The 9,081-nt window shown below is 58.4% G+C and overlaps 1 pseudogene; it reads right to left on the bottom strand.

The window, feature by feature from the left end:
- Window positions 1-3,176: 3,176 nt before the first annotated feature.
- Window positions 3,177-6,725, bottom strand: LOC101700936 (olfactory receptor 1F1-like; annotated as a pseudogene).
- Window positions 6,726-9,081: the final 2,356 nt, after the last annotated feature.

The following is a 9,081-nucleotide window of genomic DNA, read 5'->3' as shown; positions in this document are numbered from 1 at the left end:
TCCCCGGGGTCCCCCTCTGCTGGCGTCTGTCTCTCCTCCGATATCTCTGGGCTGCTCTCTGTCTCTGTCTCTGACTCTGTCTGTCTCTCTGTCTCTTTCCTCGAGGTCTTGAACTGTTTGGGGAGACGCCTGGGTCTCTGTCCTGCTTGTGGCTGCCAGTCCCTTCCAGCAGTGGGAAATGCTTATTAGATAAAACGAGGCCCTCCCCCCACCTCGGCCTAGGAGACTTCTATTCACCCTTCAAAGCCCAGAGCAGATGACCCCTCCTCCACGAATCCTTCCTGGATTCTTAGACACAGCGAGGGCCCCCTGTCCCTTTCCATGGGGTGGGGGACAGGCAGGGAGGCCACAGGGAGCAGTATTCAGGGACACTGGATGTGGCCATGCCCTGGAGGAGCCTAGGAGCTGGGGCGGATTTGGTGTCCTGCTCCCTTGGCCGAGCCTGGCTATGTGTGCTCTGTACACAGTGCCTCCTCTGTCACAGGAGGCCCAGGGCCTGGTGTGCGCGGGGCTCTCGATTTACAGACCAGGAAACAGGTCCGTGGCACCCCGCTTGTCTGTGGGCAGCGGCTGCAGAGCAGAGCTGCTTCGGGGCCCAGGCCGCTGCTGTCTCATCTCCCCCAGCCTCCCGGGTTGAGTCTTCGGCCAGCCCCTGCCCCAGACTTTGACCTCCCCTAGATGCAGGTGACGGCTACATCAGGGCTGGCATCGCCTGAAATGGATCCACCGGGCAGGACTCGGGCGGCCTGGCACGGGACCTGCCTGAGGACCCGGCCTTGCAGCTGGGGCGGGACAAACCCAGTGCCCCTGACCAGGCACCGAGGGTCACCCAGAGTTCCAGGCCCTGGGGACCCCGGTCAGCTGTCAGGGCCATGTGGCCGGGCACGAGGCTGCTGGAAGCTGCCTTTATGTCTCCAGCAGGCTCCTGGGGACAGATGGGTAAACAGAGGCAGGGCCCTGTCCCCACCTGGACACAGAGTCGGGGGCGTGGATAGAGCACCGGGGACACACCGTGTCCCTGAAGGCTTAGGACGCGGGTGCCGGCAGGGCTCAGGCTGAGGGTCACATGGGGCCCGAGGCAGGGACGGGGTGGATTGAATTTCAGGGGGCACTGGGGTGTCTCCAGATGGGCTCCCCAAAAGGGGCCCCTGAGGCAGGAATTCAAGGGTGAGCCAAGCAGGGGCTCCACAGCTGTGAACCTTGCTCCCTGGGAGGCTGAGGCAGGAGGATAGCTAGTCTGAGCCCAGCCTGGGGAACTTAGTGACGCAGTGAGACCCTGACTCAAAATAAAAAATAAAAAGGGCTGGGGGTGCTGCTCAGTGCGAAGGCCCTGGGTTCCATTCCAGGTCTGAAAAAAGAAAAACACTGAAGGGTGAGGCATTCGCTCGGGAGGCCAGCCGAGCCCAGGTGGAGGGAAAGTGAGAGGGCGGGGCCCCGCAGGGCGGAGTCCCGGGCGGGTGCGGTGGCGCTGCCGGCCTCCGGGGGCAGCAGAGTGCACGCCCTGGCCCCTCCCGCGGCTGGCTGGCGGCTCGGGGTTGGTTCCGGTGCGGAGGAAGGAAGCCCGGGCGCGGAGGGCGCCCGTGGGGTGCATCTAGCACTGGGGAGGTCGAGGCAGGAGGGTCAGAGGCTCAAGGGCCAGCCTAGGCAACTTAGCAACTTAGTGAGACCTCGTTTTAAAAAATAAAAAAGAAAAGGGCTGGGGGTGCAGCTCAGTGCGAAGGCCCTGGGTTCCATCCCTAGTACCTCAAGCAAGCAAGCGAAGAAAGATGAATGAATGAAGAAAGAAATAAGGTGAACGAGCAAAGCTGGTGGGGGTGCTGGTGGAGGTCGGCAGAGGCTCGGGTTAACCCTGAGGGGCTGAGGAGAGGACACGCCACGGATCCTGCTGGGCACTGGGGACCTGTGCGCTCCCCGCAGAACCCCAGCTTACGCACATGCAGGGCCCAGGAGCTGAAGTGGCGCCCCAGGTCGCTCAGTTGGGCTGTGGCAAAGGCAGGATTCGAACCCGAGTCTGTCTGCTTCTAGGGGATTTGGAACCCTCTGCAGCCTCTTGCTGCCTTATGTATTTATTTACTTTGATTTTGTCAGACAGGGTCTCACTGTGATTGAACTCGTGCGATCCTCCTGCCTCAGCCTCCTAAGTGCTGGGATCACAGGCATGTGCCACCACGCCCGGCTTATGGCTTGATTAAGAATGACCTGGTGGCACATGCCTGTGACCCCAGCACTCTGGGAGGCGGACTTAATGGGATCGAAAATCTGAGCCCAGCCTGTGCAACTTAGTGACTGAGCCAGGCCTTGTCTCAAATGAAAAATAAGAGGGCAGGTGGTGCAGTGGAGTAGGAAGGGCCTGGGCTCCATCTCCCATTCAGCAAAAAAGGAAACCTTCCCATGCTCTACTCAGCCTGCTTCTCGGGACACAAGGCAGCACAGTGTCTGTGGTAGGGGCAGCAGGGCCACAGCAGCCGAGGGACAGTGTCAGGGTCGTGGGCAGGGCATGGGGTCACAGTGCTGTGACCCCGGCAGGCCAAAGCCCACAGGGCTCCTGAGAGACAGGGACGAGGGACAGAGGAGGTTCAAGCCCCAGCTGGGACGGGCAGGCCGGCGGGAGGTTTCCGTGTGCTACTTGGAATACCACACAGCTGCAGGCTTACATATTATTTATTTCTGGAACTTTCCACTTAATATTTTGGACTGCGGTTTACTGTAATGGAAACCAGAAGAAGTTGGACTGGGGACAGGAGGGGTGCGGCGTGGCCAGCTTACAGACACAGCAGTGCCATGGGACTGGAGAAGTACGCAGGCTCCCCGTTACGGCCTGGAGATGCCCCGTGTGACCAACCGCACTGGGAGATGGGGCCTGGGATGCCCAGAGCCCAGCCGGCCTGGGGCAGTGGGGCAGGTTGCTGAGACGGGGGAGACATCCAGAGGTGCCTGGGGGAGGAGGGTCATTAAGATATTAGTGGGAGGGCTGAGGATTTAGCTCAGTGGTTCCATCACCTGCCTTGCAAGCACAAGGTCCCGAGTTCGACCCCTCGGTACCAAAAAACAAACAAAGATATTAGTGGGAAAGGATGGGGCCAACTGTGACTCGCTAGCATCAACAGGTGGGCCCCGTGGTGGCCACGGGACATGACAGTCACCAGGAGGTGCACAGAATGTCCTGTGCCACTGGACTAGCCAGTGCCTTCCGGGGGTGGCACGCTGGACGGGAAGGTGGCAGGAGGTCTGCGGGCAGCAGGTGACAGAAGTCACCAGAGAGGACCCGAGGTGCCCAGGAGCAGCAGTGGCCGTGGCTCTCCATGGGGCTCTGTCGAGCACCCAGCTACCGCTACTGAGTTTCTGTTCAACTCCAACTCCCGTGCAGTGGAGTCACCAGCTCACTGTCCCACTGTGTGGTCAGGAGCAGCTGACTGCGTTCAGACAGGAAGGCAGCTGCTCCAGGATGAGGAGCTCGCCGGGTTCGGATCTCGCCACAGCCTGGCCCAGGTGCTGGACGTAGAGCTGTGGGATTTAATGTCTGGCCTGCTCGGTTTTGGTCTTGTTTGGTCGCGTTCCCCTCTACCTGTTCCTCCCTTTCAGAGTGGGACTGTTTCCCCTGTGCCATTGTGCATCGGCAGTGTTTAACTTTCTCGTGATTTTCACAGAGGGCCCCAGGAAGAGTTTGCCTTGGGTCTCAGAGGCGGCTGGAGCCGGACTTCTGAGCAGTGCTGGGACTGTTAAGACTTTGGCGACTCTTAGACGTGGACTAAGTGCGTTTTGCAAAAAGAGATACCTATGAGTCTTTTGAGGGCCAGGTGTGGGATGTTAAGGTTCAGATCAAGAATGGCTCCCCAAGCCCCGTCTGCTGGGAAGGTGACTGAATTGTGAGGTGCCAAAGCTGACTCGCTGTGAGCGGCTTCTCCTCTGCCATGATGTCCTGCCTTGGAGCTGGCTGACCATGGACTGAACCATGAGCCCAAGTAAAACTCTGCTCCTTCAAGCTGTGGGTATCAGGTGTTGTGTCTCAGCAGCGAAAAAGGTGAGACAGCAGCTCCTACAGGTAGCACTGATTTTCCCAGTTCCCAGCATCCCTCCAACATTTGTCTACACATCCTGGTCCTCGCCTGCTCAGTGTCCCTTTGCCTGGGCTTGAGTCGTGGGAACACATGAGGGGTGCTTGAGGGGCACAGTGCTCAATGCTCTGGCTTTTCTTAAGGGCAATAGAGAGCTAACGAGGGTGACAACATTGTAAGGGTGGAAGGAACCAGTCACCATGGAAGTGCGTTCGTCATAGAAGTGGGGCGGCCAGCCCTTTCTCCTCTCCCTCTTTGGCCCTTCCTTCTTCCACCACAGGGTGATGCACGAGGAAGACTCTCGTGGTGATGCTGACCTTGAACCTCAACCTGAACCACGATTTGAATTCCGGTCCCTCTGGCTCCCAGGCCCTTCTACACCGTGCACGTTCCTCCAGCCTAGCAAGGTTGGGCGGTGTTTGTTCCTTCCTGTGTCCCCTTGGAAGACATTGGAATCAGTGGTCCCCAACCTTTTGGGCCCCAGGGGCTGGTTTTGTGGGAGACAACTTTCCACGGACCAGGGATTGGGGCGCTGGCCGCTAGGGATGACTGAACGGTGTGTGCACCCTGGGTCTCTGCCACGCTGGGTTCCCAGGGGTGTCTGAGCTCCTAATGCTGCAGATCTGACGGGTGCGGAGGTCAGGCCGGGATGGGGTGGCTGAAATTAGAGAAGCTTCGCTCCTCATGAGCTACTCACCTCCCACCGCCAGGCCTTGGGGGACCTGCAGGCTCCCGAAGCAGCACTGGAAGAACAGAGCCAAGTGAACTGAAAGCGACAGCTTAAGACTGGGGACTGCACGATAGGTGGACGCTCTGTGGGGACCTGGACCTCCGGGCCCAAGGTCACTTCGTGACAACCGCTTCCTGCGGACCAGGGCCCCCGCATGCCCTTCGTGTCGCAGCTTGGCAGGCTGTGGATGAAGGGGTTCAGCCTGGGGTGAGCACAGTGTCCATCACTGCCGCTGCCCTGTGCTGCTGGGCCGTGTGGGGAGGCGTGGGGCTGAAGTACACCCCGATGCGCGTCCCGCAGAGCAGGCCCGCCACGGAGAGGTGGGAGCCGCAGGAGGAGGTGGCCCTGTGCTTGCCTCCCACCAGGGCATCCTCAGCAGGGCGGCACAGATGCGCACGGGGGAGACCAGATCCCCACGAAGGGCGTGGTGCTGGGCAGGGTGCCATGGTGCAGACCAGCACGCTGCTGAGTGCGGTGTCTGAGCAGCCCAGCTTCAGCAGGGGGCTGGGGTCGCAGAAGCGGGGGACCCTGTTGTGGGCGCAGAAGGACAGGCAGGTCAGCAGCACGGTATGGGTCAGGCCGTTCCCGAAGGTGGTGGCCCAGGACGTAGACACCAGCAGGCCGCACAGCCGGGGCGTGACGGACGGACGCAGAGTAGTGCAGCAAGTGCCAGGTGGCTGCGTGGTGGTCGCAGGCCATGGCAGTCAGCAGGAAGCCTTGGCTGCTGGCGAACCAGATGCAGAAGAACAGGTGGGTGAGGGGCACAGGGGATGCCCCCGTGTCTCGGCACACGCTCAGACAGCGTCCTGGGTGGTGGTGGAGGTGAAGCTCATGTCCACCAAGGCCAGGCTGACCAGGAAGAAGGACACGGGGTGTGGGGCTGGGGTCGGCAGCGATGGCCAGGACGCTGAGCAGGTTCCCCAGCCCCGTGACCAGGTACATGCCAGGAAGAGGACGCACGGGAGCCGCTGCTGCCCGGGGTCCTGAGAGAGGCCCAGAAGCAGGGAGTTGGAGACCTGGGTGAGGGGGGAGCCCCCATGGCCCTGGAGCCACAGGACGGGCGCAGGCGCTGTCTGCCGCTCTGACCCGCCACCCCCTGCCTCCCCCTCAGCAGTGACGCCAGCCACTCTGCCGCCCACCGCGATGGCCCGGGGCTCCGGCCACACCACGGCTATGGGAGTCGATCCCCAGGAGGGAGCGTCCCGCGGCTGGTGGGGACGCAGCTTGCCAGGCGACGGCTGGGCTCCCCACTCCCGCGGTGTCTGCAGTCTCCAGGTCCTCCCGAGGGTCAGCCCTGGTCACCCGGAGGAAGCTGCCCACCCACACCCTGTGTCAGCCCACGTTCCACGCTGCCTCAAAAGCCCCACGTCTGGGTGAGGTGGGGAGAAATGGGTTTGTCCAGCTCATGGTCCTGGAGGCTGAAGGGCCCGGGGCGGGCTGGCTGGGGACCCCGAGCGGTCACAAGCGGAACAGGAGGGGCTTGTGTGTCGCCGCTAACAGTTTCCATCCAGATCTAAGCACGGCCCACAGGAGCCGCATTAGTTCCTGCCCAGCGCAGCGCCTCGAGGTGACCTGAACGTGTCCAGAGGGGCTCGGCCTTTGTTCTTCTCTGTAATGCTGGAGACTGAACCCAGGCCTTCACCCTGAGCTCCATCCCCTGGCCCGTTCTTCATTTTCAGACAGGGTCTTACAAAATCCCTAAATCGCCCTGGTTGGGCTCAAACTTGTGAGCCTCCTGCCTCAGCCTCCCTGGGTGCTGGGATGACAGCATGCATCTCCACGCCCGCCGCCCCCACCTCTGAAGAGTCCCAGGACCTCGTGACATCACCACGATGAGGCCAACTTTCGCACTCGTGCCCCTCGGGGGTCAAACCCTCACCGCAGCTGCAGCACAGCACCTCCCGCTGGTGCCCCACATGCTGGGATCCTCTGCTACCCATCCGCATCAGACCCCGACCCAGAAGCTGCTCACAGGAAGGCAGGACGCAAGGGCCCTGCACCTCCTTCCGTCTCTGAGAATTCTTTCTCTGACCAATCGCTCCAGCCCTGCCCCTCTGTCCCCGAAGACATTGCCTGTCCTTGGATGTCTCCGGCCAGGATGGACCGTCTGCTCAGTGTGCACCAGGACGCTGCACACAGGCTGGCAATAATCCCCGAGGAGTCACCCGTCGTCCACGGTAGAGGTGGAGATGGAACTCAGTGTTCTGAGCTGTGAGGACCTAGCGCCCCATGACCTTTATCCATCTCTCTGAGGCTGGCTCTGGTTCAGACACTCGAGTGTTACTTGGTTGTTAGGGTTTCTGAGTTGCAGTTTTTGTGTCGGTGATCAGTGTGTGGTGGAGCCGAGTATCCAGGCCCAGACCGCGGGGTCTGCAGCAAGGTGTGCGCGGGACAGCCGAGGCCTGTGGAGCCAGGGAGCCTGTGGCAGATCTGCTGCTGTTGGTGGACAGCTCACTGGGCTTGCAGTTTGGGAATGAAAAACACAAACTTTAAGACAAAGATCTGGATGCTTATGGCAACCAGTGTCCTCAGTACCACATGCAGGCCCTGCTCAAAGCCGTGCATTGCAATCAAAACCGGAAATAATGCTGCGAGGCTGGCCTCGCTCGCTTCAGGATCCGAGCATCAAGATCCCCCGGGGACCCACACAGCAGCAGGGAAGCTGGGCGCGGGGCGCACGCGGGTCATCCCAGCACTCAGGGAGGCTGAGGCAGGAAGGTCACACGTTCCAGCCCAGCCTGGGCAGTTGAGGAACTTAGCGAGACCCTGTCTCAAAGTAAAAATAAAGGCCCTGGGTTCCATCCCCGGCACTGCAAATACATACATGAACGCTTTTTATTTTACCAGTTCGGTGTCTCTTAACAGTTTGTGGCTCAGGGGTGTGGTCCAGTGGGGAGCGCTTGCCTGGCATGTTTGGAGCCCTGGATTCCACCCCCAGCGCCACAAAACAACCACCAAACAAAAGCAGTGAGACTTTTCAGAAATGACGTTCAGCTGGGGATTTAGCTCAGTGGTTCTGCTGCCGCCTGCTGCTGCTGCTGCTGCTGCTGCTGCTGCTGCTGCTGCTGCCCAAGCGCAAGGACCCAAGTTCGATCCCTGGTACCAAAAAAAAAAAAAGTTTAGTAGAAACTCAAAAGAAATAATGTTGATGGGTCATGGTTTTGCCACTGAGACCTGAGGACTTGCTTGTGGCAAAACTTTATTCCCTGAAAAGGGAAACTAGCTTGACAGAAAACTACATCATCAGTAAAAAAAATTGTTTTTGGTTGTTTTCATTAGATCAGTAAAATTTCAACTATTATCAGTGAAGTTCCAAGGAGTCACCAAAATGTCTCTCATAATTTGTCTATAGAGTGAAATTCAAAACTTTGAGGCAGAATGAAATTTGGTTTGGCTTTGTTGTTTTGCAGTACTGGGGATGGAATCCAGGGCCTTGGGCTGAGCTTTCATTTTGAGACAGAGTCTTGCTAAGTCCCCAAACTGCCAGGCTGGGGCTCAAATTTGTCAGCCTCCCGCCTCAGCCTCCCAGAGAGCTGGGGTACAGATGCACCACCATGTCTGGCTTTGTAGATTCTTTTTAATAGAAATTGTAAGAAAGGAGTAAGTCAGCATTTAGAGAGTAACGTGGGCTTTTCTTTTTAAATGAAAGATTTGGCTTCAGTAAATGCAGTTCTAGCAGATATCAGTGCTTTGTTCAGCTGAACAAGAAAGGAATATTTCAGTTATCAAAGCTGACAAGAATGTACCAAGATACAGAAAAGTGCTCGGACATGTAGGAGTGAGTGAAGAGTCATGAGGGTGAACTGGAATTGTAAGTATTTAGAAATAAAGACACATCATGTGCCATTGGAAAACCAACAGAACGAATACCAGTCTTGGGGGGAGGGGTGGGGCCAGAGACTGTCACAGCGTCCACTAAATTTTATGAAAATAAATCACTGGTTTTTAAATGACAAAAGTAAAACGATAGACATATTGAACCCTAGAGGATGGTCAGAAGAGCTTTGTGCAGCTCTGGGGACCAAACTTTAATAAAATCCAACACTAGCCGGGTGTGGTGGCACGTGCCTAAGATCCCAGCACTCGGGAGGCTGAGGCAGGAGGATCACCTCGAGTTCGAGGCCAGGCTGGGCTACACAGTGGGACCCCCATCTCAAAAACGAACAAAACAAAAAACTCCACAAACTTGTCATGGCCCATGATGACTGTGGTTTTTATGGGGCGAGGTGTGACCTGTTATCCAGGGGCACACGCATGACACTTGGACCGGGGGACCCGTGACTCAGCTCAGGCAAG

This window comes from Heterocephalus glaber, unplaced genomic scaffold (genome assembly GCF_053883595.1).
Source record: "Heterocephalus glaber isolate CG9 unplaced genomic scaffold, H.glaber_assembly_v1.0 deba00001761, whole genome shotgun sequence".
Lineage (NCBI taxonomy): Eukaryota > Metazoa > Chordata > Mammalia > Rodentia > Bathyergidae > Heterocephalus > Heterocephalus glaber.
The sequence above is the reverse complement of the archived record's forward strand: the minus strand, read 5'-3'. Positions and strand labels throughout refer to the sequence as shown.